Source organism: Microcebus murinus, chromosome 13 (genome assembly GCF_040939455.1).
Source record: "Microcebus murinus isolate Inina chromosome 13, M.murinus_Inina_mat1.0, whole genome shotgun sequence".
In the NCBI taxonomy this organism is placed as follows: domain Eukaryota; kingdom Metazoa; phylum Chordata; class Mammalia; order Primates; family Cheirogaleidae; genus Microcebus; species Microcebus murinus.
Window position 1 is genome coordinate 51,134,393 of NC_134116.1, and position 24,602 is coordinate 51,158,994.

The 24,602-nt window shown below is 35.9% G+C and overlaps 1 protein-coding gene across 3 annotated transcripts in view; it reads left to right on the forward strand.

Moving 5' to 3' along the window:
• Positions 1 to 24,602, forward strand: part of DIAPH3 (diaphanous related formin 3) — a 467,480-nt gene that overhangs the window by 412,281 nt on the left and 30,597 nt on the right. The window lies entirely within an intron of this gene.

Consider the following 24,602-nt stretch of genomic DNA (forward strand, 5'->3'; position numbering starts at 1 on the left):
CAGAATACCTGACAGGTGAACACAAAAGTCCCTATCCTGATGGTATTCAGTTTTATAGAAGAAATGATTGAGCCTTATATCACATTGCTCATATTTATTAAAATAAATATTTAATGTCCAGTTTTTATGAACTTTTTCATAGAATAAACAAAAGTTTTCATTTAATGACAATTTATAATATTTCAGACATCATAATTTTACAGTTATTTAGAATTTGACTTTTGACTAGTTCACACAGTTCAAAATTTAAATTTTCAAAGAAAAAACAGTCATGTACCCCATAATACCATTTCGGTCAACAACAGACTCAATATATGACAATGGTCCAATAAGATTGTAATGGAGCTGCCCTATACAGGTATACCATTGTTTATCTTTCATACTGTATTTTTACTGTACATTTTCTATGTTTAGATATATGAATATTTATCATTTTGTTACATTTTCCTACAGAATTCAGTATAGTAAAATGATATACAAGATTATAGCCTAGAAACAACATACCATACATACAGCCTAGATATGCAGTAGGCTCCACCGTCTGAGTTTCTGTAAGTACTCTCTATGATGTTCACATGGTGGCAGCATCATGACAACACATTTTCTCAGACCATGTCCCATTGTCCTTCAACTGTTCCGTTTCTCTTCTTCAATTGGTTAGGATTAGGTTGAAGTGTATATAAAGAGAACACTCATATCATTGACTTATATATGTAAACAGAGAAATTCAAAGGTAGTGTGAAGCTTGTATGGAGGTTCCACAATGTCCTTAGGGACTTGGGCTCCTTCTTTCTTTATGCCTACTCTCTTTATGCTTTAGTTTCTAATTATCAAGACTGCCTCTCAGTCCAATTTGGCTACTGGAGTGCCATCTTTCATTTCTTTATTTAGGGAGGAAAAAGAAGTCAGTAAGAGCCAAAAGGAATGGCTTTTTTAAAACAGCTTTCTCCAACACCAAGAAGAGGAGTTATAGGCACAAGTTCAGATCACAGGGGACTTTATATGAAAGGAATGTCTCTGGTAGATAGGCCATGAGCATCTTGACAGAACACTGTGCCTAGAATGGAATGCTGGGACTCTGCTGTAGCCAAAGGCAAGCTTCGCTTATTTCACCTTTTTGCCTAGAGCTATCCTTTTTACATAAGTTTTAAGTATCATAGATTGCAAGTTAATCCATTCTTCATTAAATCTTATTGTTTTATTTGTTAACTAATATTCTACCTAGAAATACAAAATAGAACTAATACTGAATATTGTATTTGATAGATTTCTTCCCTAAGTAAAATGTCGCTCTTTCTTATGTATGCTGTAATTCAATTCAAATCACACAAATACATTTGTCCCAATTCACTAATACATTATTTTTCAAGCAAGACATTTTATTTTATGGTTTAATTTCAAGGGGAAAAATATTCTGGGAGGAAGGCATTATACGGCATGTCACAAGAAAAAGAGCAGTCTACTGTTTTTTTGTGCTAAAGAAAACTGTGAGTGCTTTTTTGAAAGATGCATTTCCTTATCAGAGGAGTACCATGAGCTAAATCTCAGGAATAGAAATGGACTATCAGTCATCATTATACTGTGCTTATTTCTGGGTTGGATTCTGAATATGTTTAAATTATCAGTTAGTTGGGGGAAAAATACCTTTTGAGGTGGTACTGTCATTAAAATATATGAATGTGAAGTATCTATTACTTCTCACAGAAATGTTAATAAAATATACAGAGAGGCATTTTCTAATCTTTGTGATGATTGAAAACCAGCTCAAAATATTACTGTGTTGGAATATAGCCTACCAAAAGGATTTAACAAATAACAATTACTTTTTTAAAAAAGTATTACTTTTGCCTGCCTTTTTAACATTCCACTATTGAAAATGTCTCAATTATACATACTATAGCACATGTATTAACATTAGTGTTTATTTGTAAGCAGTATTATTAGAAGACATTATAATTTGACTTTGGAAACTTGCTTATGGTGATCTCCTTTCAACCTGGCACCATCTTATCAGGCACATTAAGCACTTCATATTCAGTAGCTATGAATAGGATTAGATATTGTGTTTCATTTAGGCCAGTAACATTTTGGTGTTTATAATTTATAATGGTTTGACTTGAATAAAATACTATCACTATTTCTGAAAATTTTAACAGATTGTCAAGTACTAAACATCTGATTTCCTTTTTGAGCTATTCAAGGAGACATCAGAACAAGAGGAATTTAGCTTTGTAATTACAAGAACTTTCCCTAGTATCTTCTCTAAATGTTTAGGACCTTATTAGGGTGGTTTATATTCTATGGTATTCTTTTTAAAGGGAAGAAAGTTAAATGTCAGGGTTTTTTCTCCCTACCAGCAGTATGATGTCAGGGAGGTGGCTAAGAGTATGACCTTGGGCCTTTAAGACTATTTGCTCACCTGTAAAACTGGAATAACAATTCCAACCATAAAAGGTTAGTGTGAGTCTGAATGGTATTAATAATGTAAAGGGACCTGGCTGCACCTGGTATATATGGTGCCAGGTGCCAGCTCAGTAATTGTTATTTATTTACTTTTTTTTTTTTTTTTTTTTTTGAGACAGAGTCTGGCTTTGTTGCCCAGGCTAGAGTGAGTGCCATGGCGTCAGCCTAGCTCACAGCAACCTCAAACTCCTGGACTTAAGCAATCCTCCTGCCTCAGCCTCCCAAGTAGCTGGGACTACAGGCATGCGCCACTATGCCCAGCTAATTTTTTGTATATCTATTAGTTGGCCAATTAATTTCTTTCTATTTATAGTAGAGACAGGGTCCCGCTCTTGCTCAGACTGGTTTTGTTTTTTGTTTTTTTTTTGAGACAGAGTCTCACTTTGTTGCCCAGGCTAGAATGAGTGCCGTGGCGTCAGCCTAGCTCACAGCAACCTCAAACTCCTGGGCTCAAGCAATCCTCCTGCCTCAGCCTCCCAAGTAGCTGGGACTACAGGCATGTGCCATCATGCCCGGCTAATTTTTTATATATATGTATTAGTTGGCCAATTAATTTCTTTCTATTTATAGTAGAGACGGGGTCTCGCTCTTGCTCAGGCTGGTTTCGAACTCCTGACCTCGAGCAATCCGCCCGCCTCGGCCTCCCAGAGTGCTAGGATTACAGGCGTGAGGCACCGCGCCCGGCCTCTCAGACTGATTTTGAACTCCTGACCTCGAGCAATCCGCCCGCCTCGGCCTCCCAGAGTGCTAGGATTATAGTATTTACTTATTTTTTTTTGTCTTTCTATGGTTAAAGTTTCATGCTGTGTATCTAGTGATCTCTGGCTAGATGATTAGAAATAAAAAGTCCAATACAATAGGTGACATACAAGATTGTCCATGTTAATACTTGTCTCTTTTTTTAGGGAGTTGGGGGGAGACTCCAACAGTAGCACTTCAGGAGACTTATCCTCCTATACTATAATTCTCTCGGTTGCCATCAAGCAACGTTGAGGTGGGTTTATGGTTATACAGGAAAGTCAACCAGTGTTTTGCATAGGTATTTTACATCCATAAATACCATTTTTTTATTGTATAATCATTTGTAAAGTGATAGTAGGCACATGGCTGGAAGTAAGATTTCTCCCAAAGGGTCTGAGTGAATGATTAGACTGTACATGCTTGGCCTTGGTTGGACCATGAGAATTGGGCTGTTGTGTGGTAAATTAATAAAGACTTAGAACTGGAAGAAGCAACAGAAACCACAAGTTCCTGCCACCATGGATCACTGGATAGCACTGAGGGTAAATTGTTAGCAGAGAGCTCCCCTATGTGCAGACTTGTTAAGTAGGCCCCTAAGAAAATACTTAAAAATATTTAAAGTACAAAGTACTTAAGGTTGAAATCAGTGGGTATAGATACTATACTTGTTTAAAAATTTAACTGTTGTATTATAAGTTCTTAACATGTTGATGACATGATTTTTTAATTATTTTATAAACTCAAAATAGTTCTAAGGTAATCGTTAACTTACTGAATTTTGTATTTTTTTCTAAAGTGTCAACCCTCCTGGACTGTTATATTATAGATCTTTTGAATATATTTTGTCAGTGTTTTGAAGAGCATATGTACATGCTTAATGCCGTATCTTTTTTTCTGTTGCATATTTGCTAGTTACCAGTGTATGACATTTCAAAGAAAAAAATTAAACAATAATTTTTTATTATTTTTATTACATTTTATTTTTTAATAGGCACATCTGTCACTGTGTAGTCACAGAATCATCATAAAGGAGAGCTGATGTAATAATATTCACTGCCAAAGTTGATAGATAATTGATCTCATTTAACACAATAATTCAGTGAGTAAATATATTTTATAATACGGTAATTCTGTCAAACTCACTGATATATGTGTTAAGGAACCTAATAAAAGAAGTTTAACATCAAAGACCAGGTTTCAAATCTAGCCTCAGCTGCTTATAGTGTGACCTTTTTCAAGTTACTTAAGCAGTCTTAGGTTCCGTTTCATATTTGTAAAATGGAGGTGATAATATGTACTTCAGAAGGGTTTATGGGCACTAGAAGCCATTCAGCATGTGGAGGATTTAGTGTATTGCTTGGCACAGAGCACATCTCCATGAGAGGTACTTTATTTTTGTTGTCAACATCCTCTTCATTGTTATCTCTATTTTAAAAAAAAAAATATTACTTGGATATCTAAGCCAAGCAATTCCTGTGAATGTAAGAAAGGTAGAATTATGAATATTTATGCATTTTAATATAAGAATTGTCATCAAAAGATAAGCATGCCCGTAACCCACTGCTTATAATATATATCTGAGGTTATCTGTTAAATGATATATTTGTGTATTAAGATTTTAAATGTAATTAACATTAATGTGGCCAATCCACTTTAAAATTTTTTAAAAACTTTCTCTGTCCTTTTACAAAAAGTTACCCTTAGAAGTGCTCAGTAGTATCATTATCTTCTTAACACCCTTAAAAAAAAAGTTTTATCTATAAGCAAGCACTGTGTTTTTTCACTTATGTAATCTCACTTATTTGTCACAATAAACATGATAGGTGAAGATTATTCTCATCTTAGAGAAAGAAAAAATGAGTCTGAGAGAGCTTACATAGCTTCTTCAAAGTTATACATGGTCTTGTGTCACTAGGTCACTGTTAACTCAATTAAACCACAACCACTTTCTTATAGTGCTATAATGGAACAAACTATGGAAATTTCCTCTCCCCTGTTAACAGGGGAACAAATTTTTCTTACTCTAAAGAACATTTTTTTTTTTGAAAGAGGGTCTCTGTCACGCAGGCTGGAGTAGAGTGACATCATCATCATAGCTCACTGCAACCTCAAACTCCTGCATTCAAGTGATCCTCTTGCCTCAGCCTCCTGAGTGGCTGGGACTACAGGTGTATGCCACCATGTCTGGCTAGTTTTTTCTATTTTTGGTAGACACAGGTCTTACTCTTGCTTAGACTAGTCTCCAACTCCTAACCTCAAGCGATCCTGCCACCTCAGCCTCCCACAGTGCTAGGTTTACAGGCATGAGCCACCACGGCCAGCCAAGAACATTCTAATAGTCAAGACTGTACAATGATAGACTGACCTCTTTTACTACAAAATGATCTCCTTATCAGTTAAAATATTTAAGCACAAACAACATTGTAGCTTATCAAGGATATTATAGAAGAAGTTGAAGTTACACGTTATATGTCTAAAAAGACCTTTAAAATCTCAAAATTATACCTTCTAGTCATCTGTTTCTTCATCCCCTCCTCTAATCAGATGTCATATCTTGAAGATTTTACCACCACAAGGTTTCTATGGAATCCTCTTAAAAATATAATGCTACAGAACAGATACATTAAACAAATATCTGATCACCCACCATGTGCTAGGAACTTTGCTAAGCATTTAATTTGTGACATTTTTTTAAGGTAAATTCTAAATAATTCTTTGAGGGCATATAAAGTGATGTGTTCTCACTGATACCTAGATAATAGATGGTTACATAATAACTGGTAACAAATATTGGATGAATGAAAGAGTCATACAGCCAAATGCTGCCTATAGTTAGATAAATGGGAAAAAATAGGCTCTATCCTTCTTGCTAGTATATAATAAGCATCTCAATTTAGGAGAAGCATTGGTTAAAACAGAAAGATTATTTCAGAACTGCCTCTTCTCATTCTTCTCCCTGCTCTCTTAATGTACTTGGGGGAAGGAGAAGGTTGGTTGGGGATTTTTTTTTTCTTTTTGGATAGGTAGAATACCTATTTTTTATTCTCCAGAAACAATTTTATCATAAAATTGAGCTGTGTGTTTCATGATAGAAAATGGGGTTGCATCTCTCTATACCCCCAGCCAGCTCCCTGAGGCCTCAATCAGCCACCTCAAAAGCTTAGCTTTCTTGATAATGAGACAAAAAAATATACCTTGTATTTTAGGCACTCTAATAAGCAACCTGTCACTTGAAGTTGGAGCATCCTAACTGATCCAGGTGGGATGGAGGGAAGAAGCACTGAAGGTAAAGTTGAGGCATGGCATTAGTAGAGGAAGGAGGAAAGAAAAAACATAAAGTTATAAACTGAGGTTTAAGATCATTAAATTTGTTTTAACTTATTTTAAGTTTCATTTACCTTCAGTGTTAATAATGTCATCAAGGATTCAGACTCTTTTTAACCTTCCTCTGGGCTCTCCATGGCTAGTATCCTCGGGCTCAGCACCTCCTGCTTACACGCTGACTAGCATCAGACCCACACACAGCCATGCCCAGAGACATACAAGTCTTAGGAAGTACTCTCTTCTCTTGAGTCTCTGTTTTGAGGAAGGAAAATCTTTCCCAGAAGTCCCTTAACAGACTTCCTTTTAAGTTTAGTAGCCAGAACTAGATCACATAACCAAGTAGGTTTCAGGCTCTATCATAAAAAAAGCCTCTCACCTATAATATTCTCGTAGCTCCCCAACAGCCTCTTCCCTCCTCAAGAATTAACACACTTTAGTCCTTCCATTGCCACCAAATGTTTTTTCCTGAAAGACAGATCTCATCTGGTCATTCCACAGCTTAAAAATTGCAAATGGCTTCCCTGTGATTCCTGCATGAAGTGGTGCAGTCCCACCCCTCCCCCATCCCAGATCACTCTGAGCAGTGTATGCCTCATGTCTGTCCTAGATGGAAGTGGACTGGATTTTAGTTTTTTTAATTGTGAAATAGAAACACATTTGAGATCATATATTGATGGATTTTTAAGTTTCAAAAAACAAAGTCCTTCCAATTACTACAGATGATATATTATGTAAAGAAACAGAAATATTTATTGATAAAATATTTATTTTTCCCTTATGGACTAGACACTGGGGTAAAACAAACACAGGATTGTCTTCTTGGAGCCTACTATCCAGAAAGGAAGGCTTTATTAAAATGAACAATTTTAAGTGTGATAGTGTTAAGAAAAGTGGAAGGTGACAAAAGAGTCAATAACAGGAGGACCAACCTACTCTGAAGTTGAGCTTCCCCAAAGAAGTGGTGTTTTAAATGAGAGCTGAATAAACATGAGGTTGGTACAAAAGATGGGTGTGTAAGCCAGTACATGGAGAATGGATTTGGTAGGGGAAGGGCAAATGCAGATCGATTGGAGACCAGGTCAGAGAAATCACATAATCCAGACAGGATTGTTTGGCTTGTACAAAAGGGGAATCAATGGGATAGAGAGAAAATACAGAACATAATATATGATTGGTTGTGGGGAATTAAAACATATGACTCTTGAGTTACTGACTTGAGCAGATGGATGAGCCTGTTGTTTCCTGAGACATGGATCACTGCTTGGTTAAAGAAAGAGGAGCCAGAAAAAGCTTGAAAGACTATGTCAGCAGCTACCAAGCAACCATTTGGAGAACTAGAAAGTTGTTCAGGATATTGCCATTATCCCAAGAGTGCAGTGTCACCCTATGATGTATCTTCTGCCTGTGTTTGCCTGTTTCTTTTGTCATAACCAGTTGGATATAATACTATTATCTCTTAGGCTCCTCTATGGACCTTGATTTCAGTGTTCCTATACTATTTGTGCCCTTCTCCATGTATTTTATTGTCCTAAGAGAGAAACTTAAGAGTATGTTGGAGTATAGAATAGGACAGTCTCCTGCTAGATTACCTCATGCCAGGTCCATGCTGCCAGTGGGCCAGGTACTATTCCCTTGTCCAGTGGCCTGAGTGACCCAAAGCATGACATCACTTATTTATTCATTCACCCAACAAATGTGTTTTTTAGCATTAACTCTGTGCCAAATGATACATCAGGCCATGGAAAGAATACATGCCTTGGAGTTATTCAAATATTGATCTAAATTCTGGCTTTCCCATTCACCAAATATAGGAGCAGAGGCCAAAAAGTTATTCTTAAGTTCTCTGAACCTTGATTCCCTCCCTGAAAACAACATATGTCAAGTTGTTCTGAGCATTAAATGAAGAAATACAAATAAAGGACTTAGCTTACTCATAGCTATCATTAGCTGTTATAGTAAGAGAGGTGAATGGTGGTGGTAATAGGAGTGACAGCATTGATTGTGGTAATGACAATAGAGGAAGTTGCTGAGGCAATGGCAATGGCATGGCAGAAATGGAGGTAAATAGCCTTTGATCATGATAATTGTGAGGGTGGTGATAGTAGATTATATACATAAAAAACGGCCCTTGGCTGCTTTGCTCAGAAGGCTGTGAGTAAGAAAGGCACTCAAAGCTACAAGGACTGTCCAGTACAAAGGATTTTTAAAATTTGGTTGTGCTGTATTAGGAAACAAATCACTGTGCTCACTTAAACTTGGACCTTGGAGAGTATATTTTATGAGCTCAACAATGAATTACTTTCACAGTTCAAGAACACTAACAAAGTGACTTAAAGAGTATACAACAATTACCTAACTATTTCAGAAAGCCAATTTAGGAGTAGAAAGTCTATGTTAAAATGGCAAGAACAATGCTCACTTCCATGTACTCTAAATAGGAAGTTAAAAGCATCACTTGTTGGCCAGGGTGCATTGTAGTCATTCAATTACATCCTCTGAGTGTTTTTGTCTTTTTGACAGAACAAACTGATTTCAAAGTATAACTTTGTTCTCTGTGTTGTTTAAAAACTTTTCAGGCAGAATTGAGAGCTCAGTCTGAATTTTCTGTGTGTATGTGTGTGTGTGTGTGTGTGTGTGTGTGTGTGTGTGTGTGTGTGTGTGTGTGTGTGTTTAATTTCAATAGATTTAGGGGTTCAAGTGGTTTTTAGTTACATAGATGAATTTTTCAGTGAGAAGTCTGGGATTTTAGTGTACCCGTCACCCGAATAGTGTACATTGTACACAATAGATAATTTTTCTTCCCTCACTCCTCTCTCACCTTCCGTCTTTCTGAGTCTCCAATGTCTATTATACCACTGTATGCCCTGCATACTCATAGCTTAACTCCCACTTTATAAGTAAGAACATGCAATATTTAGTTTTCCGTTCTTGAGATACTTCACATAGAATAATGGCCTCCAGTTCCATCCAAATTGTTGCAACAACATCATTTCATTCTTTTTATGGCCAAATAGTGTTCCATGGTGTGCATACACACCACATTTTCTTTATCCATTCATCAGCTTATGGGCACTTAGGTTGATTCCACATCTTTGCAATTGTGAATTCTGCTGCACTAAATATACTAGTGCAAGTGTCTTTTTGATATAATGATTTCTTTTCCTTTGTGTATATACCCAGTAGTAGGATTGTTGGATTGAATGGTAAGTCTACTTTTAGATCGTTGAGAAGTCTCTATACTGTTTTCCATAGCAGTTGTACTAATTTACAACCAATAGCCAACATTTGTTGAGCCCTTAGTTTACAGGCCTGTCACTCTGCTAAGATATTTACATATATCATCTCAATAATAGCAACAGTCATGTGATGAAAGCCAGTACAGCATTATCTTCATTTTATAGATAAAGAAATTAAGACTTAGATTTCCCCATTACCACACAACTGGTGAGCCAATCTGTTGCCAGAGCCCTGTTTTTAACCATGTTTTTAATTGAACAATTTATTTCCTATTTCTTCTTCCTTGATTGTTTAGCAATAAGTGAGTTGAATCTCTATCTTATTATATATTTCTAATCACCTTCCATGTTTTAAATTGCATGCCTTTTTAAAATTGCAGTTTTATCATTTGTGTCATTTTTAACTGATGTTAAATATAGAGTATACATTTAAAATAACAATAATGAAGATTTTTTTTAATTTAAAGTCTATAATAAAAAGATCTTTGCAGATATAACATTTTTAAGCACAAAGTTTTTCTACCTTAGCTGTCACCAATCTATTATTTTAATGAAATATGGTCCCTTTTTATCCACAAGAAAAGCAATGTTTTTTGAATTTTTTTATTATTATTATAAGAGTGATGCATCTTATTTAAAATATTCAGTAAATGCATTCCAGAGACAGGTCAGGGGTGTGGAAATATAAATTTGTGGATTATCAGTAGGTAAATGGTATTTAAACAATATGACTGGAGTAGATTATTTTGAAATCCAGTGTTCCAAAAAACAGATATTGTTCAAGGACAGCCCTGGGACTTGCTGGCAGTTAGGCTGAGGAGGAAAGCCAAGCAATGGAGAGAAGCCAAAGGAAGAAGGAATTTCAGGGAGTAGAGAGTAACAACTGGCCAGTGCTGCAGAGATGTAAGGTAAGAATAGCCACTGGATTTAGTAATGTAGAGATTGCTGGTGACCTCAAGCAGGAGAGACAAATACCTAATTAGAATGTGTTCAAGAGGGAATAAGAGAAATTAGAAACTGAGATTACAGGTAACTCTTTCAAGGGAGCTTGCTATAAAGGGAAGGAGAGAAATTATTAATAGTAGTTTGAAGAGGAATTAGGGTCAAGGAAAGGGTTTTTGTTTTTTTAAGATGAGAGAAATAGTAGCAATTTGTTTGCTAAAGAGAATAATCCAATGAAGTGAAGAGAAATTGTTGATGTTAGGAGGAGATGACAGAATTGCTGGAGCATTGTCCTTGAATAAGAGGTTACAAAGTCTGTGTCACAAATGGAAGAGTTGGCTTTACTGGAGCACAGACAGTACAGCACAGGATCAGGAGAGAAGGTAGAGTCTGTGACCAACAGTGACGCAGGTGGAAAGATGTCAGCAGCGAAGGGAATTTGTGGAAGTTCTTGTCTTGCTGGTTTAGTAATTTATTTTCATTTCTTCTCTTCCAGTTTAAGAATTTAATAAAAGCTTTTTTCAAATTGTATAGTTTATTTTAACCATACTTAGAGAAATATTAAACCTTGATATGAAATGTATCATCAGCTTTTCTAAGTTATAAATGTGGGGGAATTTAAACTCCCAGAAATACCAGATTTTCTACTTCAATCCCTTTGATTCCAATTCCCTTTAATATGTTCACCCAATTTTAACTTTCTAAAACCTTATTCTGCAGTTTTCTTCTTGATGTGTTGTAACTGTGAGAAAGTCCATTTTATTTCTCTGAGCTTTCACATTTAACTTGAGAAAGCTCTGTTTTTCAGATATTTAACCAGTTTCTAAATTACTTAACCAGGTGCCAGCATACTACATTTAATGTACCAAGTAATGATTACTGATTGCTGGTCAATCCATATTCTAATTGCTTTTCCCCTCAAGGTATTGTTCTCTTGGGGGAAATTGTCAGCTGTTCAATGTTTTGAGACCAGAAACATTTAAAAATGCATTAAAACTTAAACTTGGAGCTTGGTAGAAACACATTTATCTGGCTTTACTACTGGGTTCTAATCACTTGTTTCATGTAATGAATATGACTTCATTTTGTATTAAAGTCTGTTTTCTCAGACAGATGGATATAACCATTTTCTGAAATTATTGCCACAATAACTGCTAATAATATAATCATAATTACTTCCTTGCATTTATATGCATGTGTCAATTGTGCCCAATCAAAATATTCCCATGGAAAATATGCATTATTAATATAAAATATCAACATATTTTTGTTAGTAGTTGCAATTTGAAGAAATCAATGTAACTATCTTTATTGTCCAAAAATGCTAATATAACTAATCTGAAGTATTAACAGTAATCTGAGAATGGCTAACAGGAGAGAGAAAAAAGGAGACAGAAGAAAGGTGGCCTCTTAAAGGCTACTGTATTTCCTGTTCTTAATGGCAGACCTCTCATAGTCAAATCTTATTTTGTTCAGGGATCTAGATAAAGGAAATAGTCTCTTAAAGTGGTAATTTCTAGGTTATGAACACTTTTAAGTGTCTGACCATTTTGAGTCTACAGTAGTTTATAAATAAAAATGTAACAACATTTTGCCAAGTATGTATTAAGAAATACATTAAAGTAACTTAATCACTATTATTAGCAGCCAACTTTTGGTTTTGTAGTTTGTACTTTATTCCTGTTCTTAATGTTTCTCTTTTTTTTTCTCTGTTTGACCTAGTAGTTCCTCAACTGAAAATGGAAAAAAAGTGACTTTTTTCTTCACAGTTATTATATGTATTAAGTTCACATTTGAGGGTGATTCAAAACTTATATGATGTAAAAAAATGTACAGTTGGCCCTCTGTATTCACAAGTTCCACATCCATGGGTTCAACCAACCCTGGATCAAAAATATTTGAAAAACAAATTGTATCTAAACTAAACATGTACAGACCTTTTTCCTTGTCATTATCCTTTAAACAATATAAAAACTATTTACATAGCATTTACATTGTGTTAGGTATTATAATCTAGAAATGAACAAAAGTATATGGGAAGATGAACATAGTTTATATGCAAATACTATGCCATTTTATGTCAGGCACTTGAGTATCCTCAGATTTTGTTATCCAAGGGAGGTCTGAGAACCAGTCTTCCATGGATACTGAAACACAACTGTATAGTCTTAATGAATAACAACAGTAAATGAGAAAAACTAAAACATTGTGGACATAGTTCAATATAATGAAACAAAATGGAATTGTTCATTATTAAAGACCTACTTAGTAATATTAGCACAGGGAAAAGTGTTACATTTTAAACTATGAAATATAGGATTTGAGAAATCTAATAGCCTCATTTACCATAGCAATTAGTAATATACTTCCCTATATTCATAATCTACTAGTTCTTCTCTGCATTCTGTAATTCTTATCTTTCAGTGGGCATTGTATGCTTTTAAAATTTTATGTTCAGCCATAGGACTAAAATAATGAAAGGAAACACTAAAATGCTTATTTCAACAAAATTTTCATGCTCATAAATTTTCGAGTTTCTTGAAGTTGCCTTCAAAAGCAGTTTGCAAAACATGCAAGAGGACCTATTTACTTCATAGTTTTCCCTCATTGAGCTGAAATGATTTTATGAGGTTCCTTTTTTATCAAGCCTCACTCCAAAAGGCTGCAGAAAGTCAAATCTACTTTCAAGGGGAAAAAATTTTACCACCGTTGAAAACAAAGATGCTGCAGGCCCTGAAGGCAATTATAGAAAAATTGGCAGATTGTTCTGAACAGAATTGGAGGGGCACTACGGGAGTAACAAGTGTACAACTTCCCACAGAAACTTTTGAAGAGGTTTGTGGTTAATTAGGGTCCTCGTGTGTCTGAAAACTCATTGCAGCTCTCTTGTCCTGAGTCAAGAAAGTAGGTGGTTTGGGGTTTTTTTATTTTTAATCCCTGTTTTTCGCTGGTCTTATTTCTTTGGAGTAAGGACTATGCCGTATTCCTTTTTGAATGCCCAATCCCTCACACACTGTTTGGCTTAGAGAAAGGGCCTAGTAAATGATGGTAGGATAAATTTCTATTTTCTTGGCTGCGAGACTGGCAGGAAAAAACAACTCATTTTTATTTAATAATCACCTTTATTCAGGTGTCTCCTATCTTACAAATGCAATGGGTAGGAATTTATTCTTTCTGTCCACATTTTTTGAGAACTGAGGGTGCAGCTATTTAAAAAATAGACAAAACCCCTAGCCCTCCTGGAGGTTACATTCTACTGAAGGAAGACGATAATAAACTAAATAAATAAAAAAAAATCAGTCATGCATTACTTAATGACAAGAATACACGAATGACAAGAATGGGAAACGCATTGTTAGGTGATACATTTGTTCTGCAAACATCATAGAGTGTACTTACACAAACCTAGACAGTATAGCCTGCTACGTACCTAAGCCATAGAGTATAGCCTATTGCTCCTCGGCTACAAACCTGTACAGGACATTATTTTACTGAATACTGTAGGCAATTGTAAGGTACTTACAATGGTAAGTATTTGTGTATCTAAACATAGAAAAAGCATAGTAAAAATGTAGTATTATAATCTCAGGGGACTATTCCATTGTTGAATGAAAGGTCATTATGCAGCACATGACTATATATTTAGGTCATTAAATATGAAATGTCCAATTTCAAGTCAAAAGTTTAATGTGTTATATTTCAAACAAGAAACAGTACAATTAATCAAAGTATGCACCCAAAGTATCAACACAGTTTTGCCATCTTAGTCATAGCTTGCTTATGCCAGCAGTAAAGAATCCTGGAGAGCATGTGGCGATGAAATTGTGAAAGGCATTTTCCACAGCTTGTTGAGAATTTAATATTTTTCCTTGCAAGAAGTGGTCCAAAGCCTGGAAGAAGTGGTAGTCAGCTGGTGCAAGGTCTGGTGAATATAGTGGATGACAGACAGTTTCCAAGTTCTGCCTCTGTAGTTTGAGCAGCATTGTTTGTACGACATGTAGTCAAGCTTTGTCTTGCAAGAGGATTGGCATGTCTCTCATGACCACTCTCAGCTGTGTAATCACAAGCATCCTCATCATTCATCCAGTTGGTTGCAGTAGCCATCCACTGTAATTGATTGGCCAGGTTTCATGAAGATGTAGTGGATAATACCAGTGCTAGACCACCAAACAGACACCATTAGCTTTTTTGGATGCTCTTCGGTTTTGCACTGTGTTTTGGCATTTAATCTTTATCCAACCATTGTGCCAAACACTTGCAGTTGTCAAAAAGAATCCATTTTTCATCACACGTAACAATATGGTATAGAAATGGTTCACCTTTCCGTCATGACAACAAAGAAAGGCAAGCTTCAAGACGATTTCTTTTCTAATGCTCATTTAATTCATGCAGTATCCATCTATCCAGCTTCTTTACCTTGCTCATTTGTTACAAATGTTCCAAAACTGTTGGAATAGTAATGTCAAACCTGGCTGCTAATTCACGTATAAGTTGAGATGGATTAGCTTCCACAGCTTTCAACTCATCATTATCCAATTTGTTCTCAGGTAGCCAACGTGGCTCATTTTCAAGACTAAAATCACTAGAATGGAACTTCTCAAACCATCGACTTACTGTGCATTCATTAGCCACATCCTTCCCAAACACTTCATTGATATTTTGAGCTGCCTGTGCTACATTGGTTCCAGGACGGAACTCATATTCAAAAATAACATGAATTTGACTTTTCCATGGTTTCACAAAAATTGCTCTAAAAATTTTTTGAAAGATAATCACAGTCCCAACTGCATTTGAAAAAATGAGGATGTACCTTCACAATAAAAATAAAACAAGAAGTGTCAAAGTGAAATGTCAGAGATATCAACTGTCAAACTTAGTACTTAAGGAAATTGGACATTTCATACTTAATAACCTAAATAGCATATTAGATGGTGGGTGCAGAATGCAAAGGAAAAAAACTAAAGCAAGCTTCTGCCTCTGTGTGGGAGTGGACCTGGTAGCAGATCAACATTCCTGCCAAGAGCAACTGAAATGCCAGATAAAACACAAAAATCATCCGAGAGCTGTGGAAGCAATGAGGACAAGAGGAACAAAAATTTTGGAGAGTAGTGTGTCTTTCAGTGGGATGGATACCTGTAGCTGCCAAGGCAAGAGACTGAGAATCTGAGTTTGGCCCCAGGCAGAGGACTGCTGCTTTGGGGTGGGGAAGCCAGCCAAGTTTGGGCAGCTGTGTGGGGCTGGACTACCAAAAAGGGAAACTTGAAAGGCTTCATTAGAGTCAGTTTCCCCTTTATGTCACTTACTGAATTCTGAAGCTGTGGACAGTTAGGGGTGGCACAAGAAGTTAAAAATCTAAGGGGAAAGCCTCTTGTTGCTAAGGAAATGACAACCTGCCAGACAATCAGTTGAAAACCCTGGAGGCCTATGCCCTAGAAATAGGGCAAATCAAAGTAGACTGAGTCTTGCTAAAACTATAACTTAGCCTAGTATTATCTCAATTACTGATTGGATTAAGTCATTCACCTTTTCTTCCTATGAGAGGAAAGTGAATCTTCTGGTAGAAGATAATATTGTCTGGGGCCTCCTAGGCTTTTGTTTTTTTTTAAATATATATCCAATGTACATATTTCAATAAAACATTGCTAGGCATGTCAAGAGATAGGATATATGAACACACACAAGAAATAGGTGTGTAGATGATCTAGATATGTTAGGCAAGGACTTCGAGATGAATATAGTCTAGAAACTAAAGGAAAGGAAAGATAAAATAGGTAAAAACAAGGAATGCTTCACCAGAGAATTAGAATCTATAAAAAGAATCACATGGAAATTCTAGAACTGAGAAATGCAGAATAAGAAATTAAGAATTCAGTGATGAGCAAAATAGCAATTTAGACATGCCAGAAACAGGATTGGTGAACTGAAATATCATTGAAAATATCCAATCAAAAGCAGAAGGGGAAAAACAGAATATTATATATACCATGTTTCCCCCAAAATAAGACCTACCCATAAAATAAGCCCTAGCAGGATTTCTAAGCATTTGCACAATATAAGCCCTACCCTGAAAATAAGACCTAGTGATGGGCGTGGCTACGCAGCGTTTCTGCACAACCCATGCATCTTGTCATGTAGCAGTAAAGAAGATGAGAAGCCCTTCTCATCTGCCGCATGAGAGCTCTATTGCTCCACATGAGAGATTGAGGCCGATGGTTCTAAAGTAATAGAGTCACAAGAAATTCAGGATGGAATTCAGGGTTTGGAGAGTTATGATGATGTTCTAGAAGAAGATGACTTAACTATATTTGAATAAATGTAGATTGTTGTACCGTACTTAAAAAAAATAACACACCCTCTGAAAATAAGCCCTAGGGTGTCTTCTTGAGGAAAAATAAATATAAGGCCCTGTCCTATTTTGGGGGAAACATGGTAGAAGAAAAGTGTAATAGACATGAGATACAAGAAATAGGTTAAACATAGCATTGTCCAATAGATTTATAATGTGGGACACATGTAACTTAAACAGATGAAGTTAATTTTAATAACTTATGTAACCCTATATATTCAAAGTATTATTTCAGCATGTAATTAATATGAAAATATCGTTAGTAAGATACTTTCTTTTTTTATGAAAAGACTTCTAAATCAATGTGTATTTTGCACTTCACTACATCTGAGGTTGGACTAGCCATTTCAAGTGTTGTCACATGTGGCTATGGCTGCCATAGTGGACAGCTCAGGTTTACCTGTATGTAATTAGAACCCAGAAGGAAAGGAAAGAAGAAAGGGTAGCAATATTTTTTAAAAGAATGGGAATGGGATAGAGAGTGCTGAATATTAGTAGTGGCAGGCATGAGGGAGCAAGCAGTTTTAAATGAAGAGATGAGGGAAGGCCATTCCACAGGGCACTGCTTAAGGATAGACATGAAGGAGATGGGGGAGCGAGTGTGCCTTGCAGATGAGTGAGGTAAGGAGTTTGAAGGCAGGATCTGAGGCAGGAGTACACTGGTATTTTTAAAAATTAGCAAAGAGGCAAATGTGGTAGAGGGATTGATTGAGAGACTAAGAGATTAGGTCAGAGGACCAAAGAGAAGACAGATCAAATAAAGCCTTGATAGACTTCTTGAAATTTATTTAGAGGTAAAGGATACATATGTATATTTTCATGTTTTCTTTATTCATTTCATATTAAGGTGAGGGAACTCAAGGCTTACAAATTAGCTTTTGCTTTTCTACCATTGTTAATTTTAAAAATACTAAGAGAGGCTGGTAATGTTGTGTAATGCCTTTGTGAGTGGGCTGCTTGATATGCAGTGTAAAAGGTCAGGGAAGGGGTATGTATGTTTTGAGGCTGGTTTTCAGAACTCCTTTTTCCTTAATCCTTAAGACATGATCAAACTCTGTTAGCATAAAATATTTTAAATAACATCTTTTCCATGCTGTAAATGAGGAAGATCAATACAGTTTATTCATTTTCAAATTTCTCACATTTTGCGTTTTTTAAAGATTGAAAATAACCACATTCAATTAGTAAGTTAAGCTTGATTTTTTTTTTTTTTATGACAAGTAGCTCAGTCTTCATTATATTGTATGTTAGGCAATAAAAAGACATCTAGTTAGAAGGATAAGGCATTTTCTCATCTGACAAATGAAGATTTTAAAACTGAGGATGCTTGGGTGTTATATATCATCTTCCTGCTCAAAGGTATGAAAATGCAATTCCTATAGCCAAGATTACAAAATAGATAATAAGTCTTTATTCTTTGAGTTTGGATGAGATGTTTAATTATGGTAAAGGAACGATTTTTAAAAGGAAAACAAACTGTAAGAAGAAAAGGTTGAAAAGTTTAAGGAATAGGTTTCTTCAGGGATTGATATTAGCTCTAGGCTTACTTAACACTTTTACAAATAATCTGCAGAAAGGCAGTCCTCCGCCAAATATCAGAGGTTTTAGAGAACGCTAAACTTTCTAGTAGGAAAGAATCAATAAATTGGTGAGCGTCCTCAGGGAAGACCTTGCAGATCAGATCTGTGCAAGTGGGCGGATGAATGTTGTAGTGGGCAAGAGTGATGTACGGCCGGTCATTGAAAGTTCAGAGTGTGTGTGTGTGTGTGTGTGTGTGTGTGTGTGTGTGTGTGTGTGTATGACTTTAAAGCAATGGTTTTTAACCTTTTTGAAAGGTATCCTGATTCCTTTGAGAATCTAATCAAAATTATAAGCCTTTTCCCTAGTAAAAAAGCTCTAACCCCCACAATAGGAAGCCATGCTTCAAGGTGGTCTTAAATTAGCTAAAAAGTTCAGAAATAATTTTCTTTCATCCATTCATTCAGTGAGCAAATAAATATTTATTAAGCTTTGGCTATAAACTTGGATCTTTATTAAGTACTAGGAGTATAGAGAGCCCAAGAAAATGTTAGCCTCTGACCTCAAATTGACCTAGGTTACAATCTGTGGAAGGAGAAAGGTAAACAAACATGCATGCTATAATGCGAAAATCATTCCCACCCCAGTGCTAAAGTGCTGTGGATATATCTGGAGGGGCACCTGATTCAGACTGTAGAGGGAAACAAGGATTTCAGAAATGGCTTTTGAGGGAATATCTAATTTACATCTGATGATTACCTGCAGTCAAATTACAAAAAATGTCAAAGACACAGACCTTTATTATATCATATTGTGAACATTTATTATCTACGGGCTTGATATGTACTTCGAGATAGGTACAATGAAATAAAGCAACTAAAATTAACAGAAGGATAAGAGCAATTTCTAAATTAACTCTTTGGATTCAAAGCCAGAGGCTGGGAGAGAGCATTATAAAATATACATATATACATATGTATATATACATGCATACAGAGAGTTGATGTTGTGTTAGTAAAGATTTATTTATCAGATCTCCAAATGTTAAAATAAAAGATAAATATCCTTAAGTCTTGATCTGGGTAACTGTCTTTACTAAGTAAATAAACTTCTGAACTCATTATCTTACAGATGGTACTAAGAGGAAATATTAATGGAAATGAAGATTTTTGATAAATTTCAGAAATATCAAGAGTACTAAAATCTATTTAACATTTACAATTGATTTGACACAGATAACCAAGCAATCTTCGTTAGCCAGGGCAATTAAGACTTATTGTCATAGGAGACAAACCCTGGAATCTCAATGGCTTAACACAATAAATGTTTATTCCTCTCCCAAATGAAATTCAGTATGCGTTAGGCAACTTCCCTCCATCTTGTAGCTACAGCCTTGGAAGACAGTGGTCTTTGCAACAGAAAAAGAGGGATGGAGGAGACACTTTGATTTTTAACTGCCTCACCCTGAATGTGGCACCATTTACTTCACTTCATACCCATGGACTATAGCTAGTCACGTGGCCCCAGTCTAACTACAGAAGGATCTGAGACATGGAGGAATGCTTGTGGAATATTTGGTGAGCTGTGTATCTGGCACAGCCTCCAACATTACATTCTTGGGGCCACCAATCAGCAAAAATATCCTTCTGGAATATAAAGGAATCCGTGTGTGCCTGTGTGTGCACCCCTGCATACACAAGTATATCCCTCTATTCAGAGTTGTACAAAACAGGAAGTGCCTGCCAGAGAAATATGTGGCTACTATTACAAGAGTGACTGAGTAATTGCCAGATAAAAGGGAAGAGGACAAGCAGGAGTTCTCCTGTAGAGAGATACGCTATTATTGGAGTCTCTATTTCCTTCCCTTTATCTTTCCCCATGATAGGAATAACTGGGCTAAATGGGAAAATGGTGGTACCTCTAACTAACATGGGGAATGTAAAGAGGGGGAGCAGATTTTCCTCTTAAGAGAAAAAGTGTGCCTTGAGACATACCCAGAAACTGAGATTTGCAACTCAGAAAAGTGTTTGGCGTAGAGGTGTAAAGTTTGAAGCCAAAAGCCTATGGTTGAAGCCATGGAGACAGATGGGCTTGCTCTCTCTCAGGGAAGTACCCGCGTTTAAGGTAGTCCAAGGGAGAGAGTGTATGTGGTCAGAGCAGCAAGGCCGTCACCAAGGTATGAGAAATGAATGACCTATGTGACTCAAGTTTGGAAGAAAAATAATAGCTCTTCCCACCCAACTTCAAGAGTGGGAAATCTAAGTAAGGCCATCATTCTAATTCAGCTCCAGCAGCCCATGGAAGGTCACTAGATGGGCTTTCCTCAGTGGGCTCTGATTCCAAACTCTTCAAAGTCCCAGAAGCTGTTAGGAAGCCCTAGAGAAAACCCAGCTATAAATTAAGATAGAGTGAATTACTGAAATCACTTTCTAATAAAACCTGGACTTAAGACCAGTCTCTGCCCAAAAAGTCTTTCTGAAAAGAATGGGACTTAGGGGAAAAAAATGAGGAAGTCATTATTAAAATGATTGCTGTTGAATCATCATCTCACATTGTCTCTGGATCTCTTAAATAGGAGAACAAATCTAGTGACATCATCTCTTACCTGGATTATTGGAATCGCCTCTTAACTGGCCTCCTTGCTTCCACCCTGTCCTCCTCTAGTCTAGTCTGAACATAACAGCCAGGGTGAGCTTGTTCAAGTGTAGATAATTAGATAATTCTTCTTCTCAAAACCCCCCAGTGTGGTAAGAGACCAACACAGCCAAACCATGTATAGCCATCATCTCTCTAACCTCATTTCTCTTACTCCCACCCTGGCCCCCTTCTCTTCAGCTGTCCCAGCCATCTTACTATTCCTAGAACACATCAGTCTTTGTACTTACTGTTCCTTTTGACTAGAACATTTTCCTCTTCAAAATTGATACACACTCCATCTATTCCTGCAGATCTCTGCTACATTTACGCTTTATAAGAGAGGCCTGTTCTGACCATTCTTTGTAAAATAGCAACCCCAACCCTCAGCACATGTATCCTGCCTTTTTCTCATACTGATCACCTTCTGACATATTATATATTTCCTTTTTTGTCTCTTGTGAGCTGCCTCCTGCCTTACCCCTAGAATGTAAGCTCCATCAAAACAGAGATTTTTTTCAATTTTTTCATCTGCTCTTCCTGGGACAGCTTGACCCATACTGGGAGTGCAGTACCTTATTGTTGAATGAATGTGTAGGTATAAAAGATGAACTTTTGCAATCACCAATATTTCATTCTTAAGAAGCTTTTTTTTTCTTTTCTTTTCTTTTGGAAACACACTCTTCCTCTGTTGCCTGGGCTAGAGTGTAGTGGCATCATACTTAACTGCAACCTCAAACTCCTGCCTCAGCCTCCTGAGTAGCTAGGACTACAGACACATACCACCATGTCCAGCTAATTTGTTTATTTTTTGTAAAGACAGGGGGTTTGCTATGTTGCTCAGGCTGGTCTCAAACTCCTGGCCTCAAATGATCTTCCTGCCTTGGCCTCCCAAAGTTCTAGAAAGACAGGCATGAGCCACTGCGCCTGGCCTTAAAAAGTATATCTTAACACCAAAAAAACCTAAAAACAGGACATAATCTTAATTTTAAATTTGTATAAATTTAGCTTCAGGAATTATTATTTTTCTCATTCTGCTTTAGTAAACACTCATAAACCACTATTGGGGACCACTGCACCATGCCATTCTAATTCTTTCAGGTCTATTAATTCTTGCCATGTAGTACTTGTGTTATTCATAGGAAATAAATTACTTCAAGCTGATTTAAGGAAAGAAGAATATTGCTTACTTCCTATTTTTTTTAAGGAAATAGGAATGTGGCTTTATAGTGCTATTCCTTTCAGTAAAAATTTTTCATGCACTAACTTAGCAACTTTGTTTTTTACACGTTTGTTCTGTAACATTTGTGAAACAGAGATTTTTAAAAGTACATGAAAAGAATTTTTGCTTTGTTTAGTATTGTAAAATATGATTTTTATTTTCAAGTTGCTTCAGCAACTGCTGTGTTCAGTAGCTCTGATTTCCAAATGTAGCAGGTTGTCACGGAAGGTTTGTTGTTACTTCATTTTTTTTCCTTTTATTAGTTGTTTTGAAGCAGTAAAATAGTCTTGTGTTCCTTCATTAGAAAGATATCATTTTAAGTTAAGTCCTTGAGAAGATCCATTTGCCACAAGAAATCAGAGATGCAGACAGGAAAAGATTTTAAAACCTCATATTAAGTTCAGAGTGAAATTGTAATCAGACAACCAATTATTTAATTTTCTTAATGATGCCCTTTATAAATGTCAGTGCAATGACTTGTTGAGAGAAAAATAATAAAAGCATGAAATGTATTGATACGTATGAGAAGGAAGAAGAAAGATGTTTGAAAGGATGCTACCCCTATTTCAGTGGTTGTAAAATAAGCATTCTTTGGTTTATGCACATTTGGACATATGCATTTTATTGAACTTTCCCAAGTATTTTATTCTAACCAATATATAATTTTCTTTGACTATCAGAATTTAAAATAATAGGGAGAAAGAGGCCAGGAATATTATTTACTTCTAAACAAAATTTTATATAAAAGCAACCATTATTTTCAAACACAATTAACATCTTAGAATGAAAGCATAATTACCCATGATTTCTAACTCCTTTCATGGAAGTACAAACCATTAGCCAATAATTAGTGGAATGATTTAAAGTTATTTTTAAGCATCATGAACACTCATTCTTCTTTGCTTTTATCTATAGGTAATATTTTTTTTCATAGTTTGTGTAGAAGTGAAAACCCAGCCTCTAGACCTCAGATTCTAGCTCGTTCCAAAAGTGGGCCTTAAAGGGAGGAATGATTCTTAGATCTGTCACCTGTTTATAGTCATACATCTGTCAGAGCTGAAGAGGAAGGGCAGTCTCCTGGTAGCCATGATGACTAATAGCCATTCATATTGTATGTGTTTAGTAGTGATATTTAAATAGGCAATATGAAATAATTATAGATGTTGGTATAGGAGCCTCAATATCGTCTTTGAGAAACCTTTTTGTCCTCTTAACTATCTTATTGTCAGCATATGGAGTAGTTTGAGGAGGTATTATTACTAATATTTCATATTGAAATGTATGAATTTTTACAACTACCATTAAGTTATATAGTCCTCAATGTATCACGTGTTAGTCAAGTTTTTACTCAAGTTAAATGATTCAGAGGTTTGGAATTGGATAATCCAAATCCCTTGGGAATATGATTCCCTAATTCATTTGAAATGCAATTCAAAGATTTTTTACAAGCAACTAGGATAGAATTACAAGTTTACTTTGACTTTCTTTCTGACAGTAAAAGCAAATACATTTCAATTAATGAGAAGATGTTTTTGGTTTCTTTATTAATGGTTTACATGAAATCGGGAGCCTACTTAACACATACAAATAAGGAAAACAAAAAGCACTGTAGAAAATTGAATTTAGCACTATAGAAATTACTACAACCCAACTCTTTGTCTATACTAGTATATAAAAACACATTTAACAGTGCATCAATTTTCACAGCCATTTAGTAGATTAGAAAGCAATTGTAAACAGCATAAAACCCACATTAGTACCTGTCAACATCCCTGCCTTTTACCCAGTTATGGATTTGTTTGAAATAACAGATCTAAAGTGATTGCATCGACATCACAGATTATATTATAAATATGAATGAACCCATTGTAATGGGATGCATAGCACAATATAGCAGGCTCCCTGTCATGGTAACAGGTTTGTGACATAAGGGAACATGGCATGGACTCTACAAAATAACTGTACATGTTCTCATACGGTAATCATAGCAACTGACAGGTTTTCAGATTGCCATAAATCTTACATCCAATACTGTACCATTAATAACCATCTGTTGTTTAATGTTCAAAAGTCAATCCATATAATATGTAATCTATTGAGCTACTTCTAAAAAGCTATTATTAATTTCAATAACATGCCATTTTGATTTTTAGTAGATTATCTTGATTGATCTCTG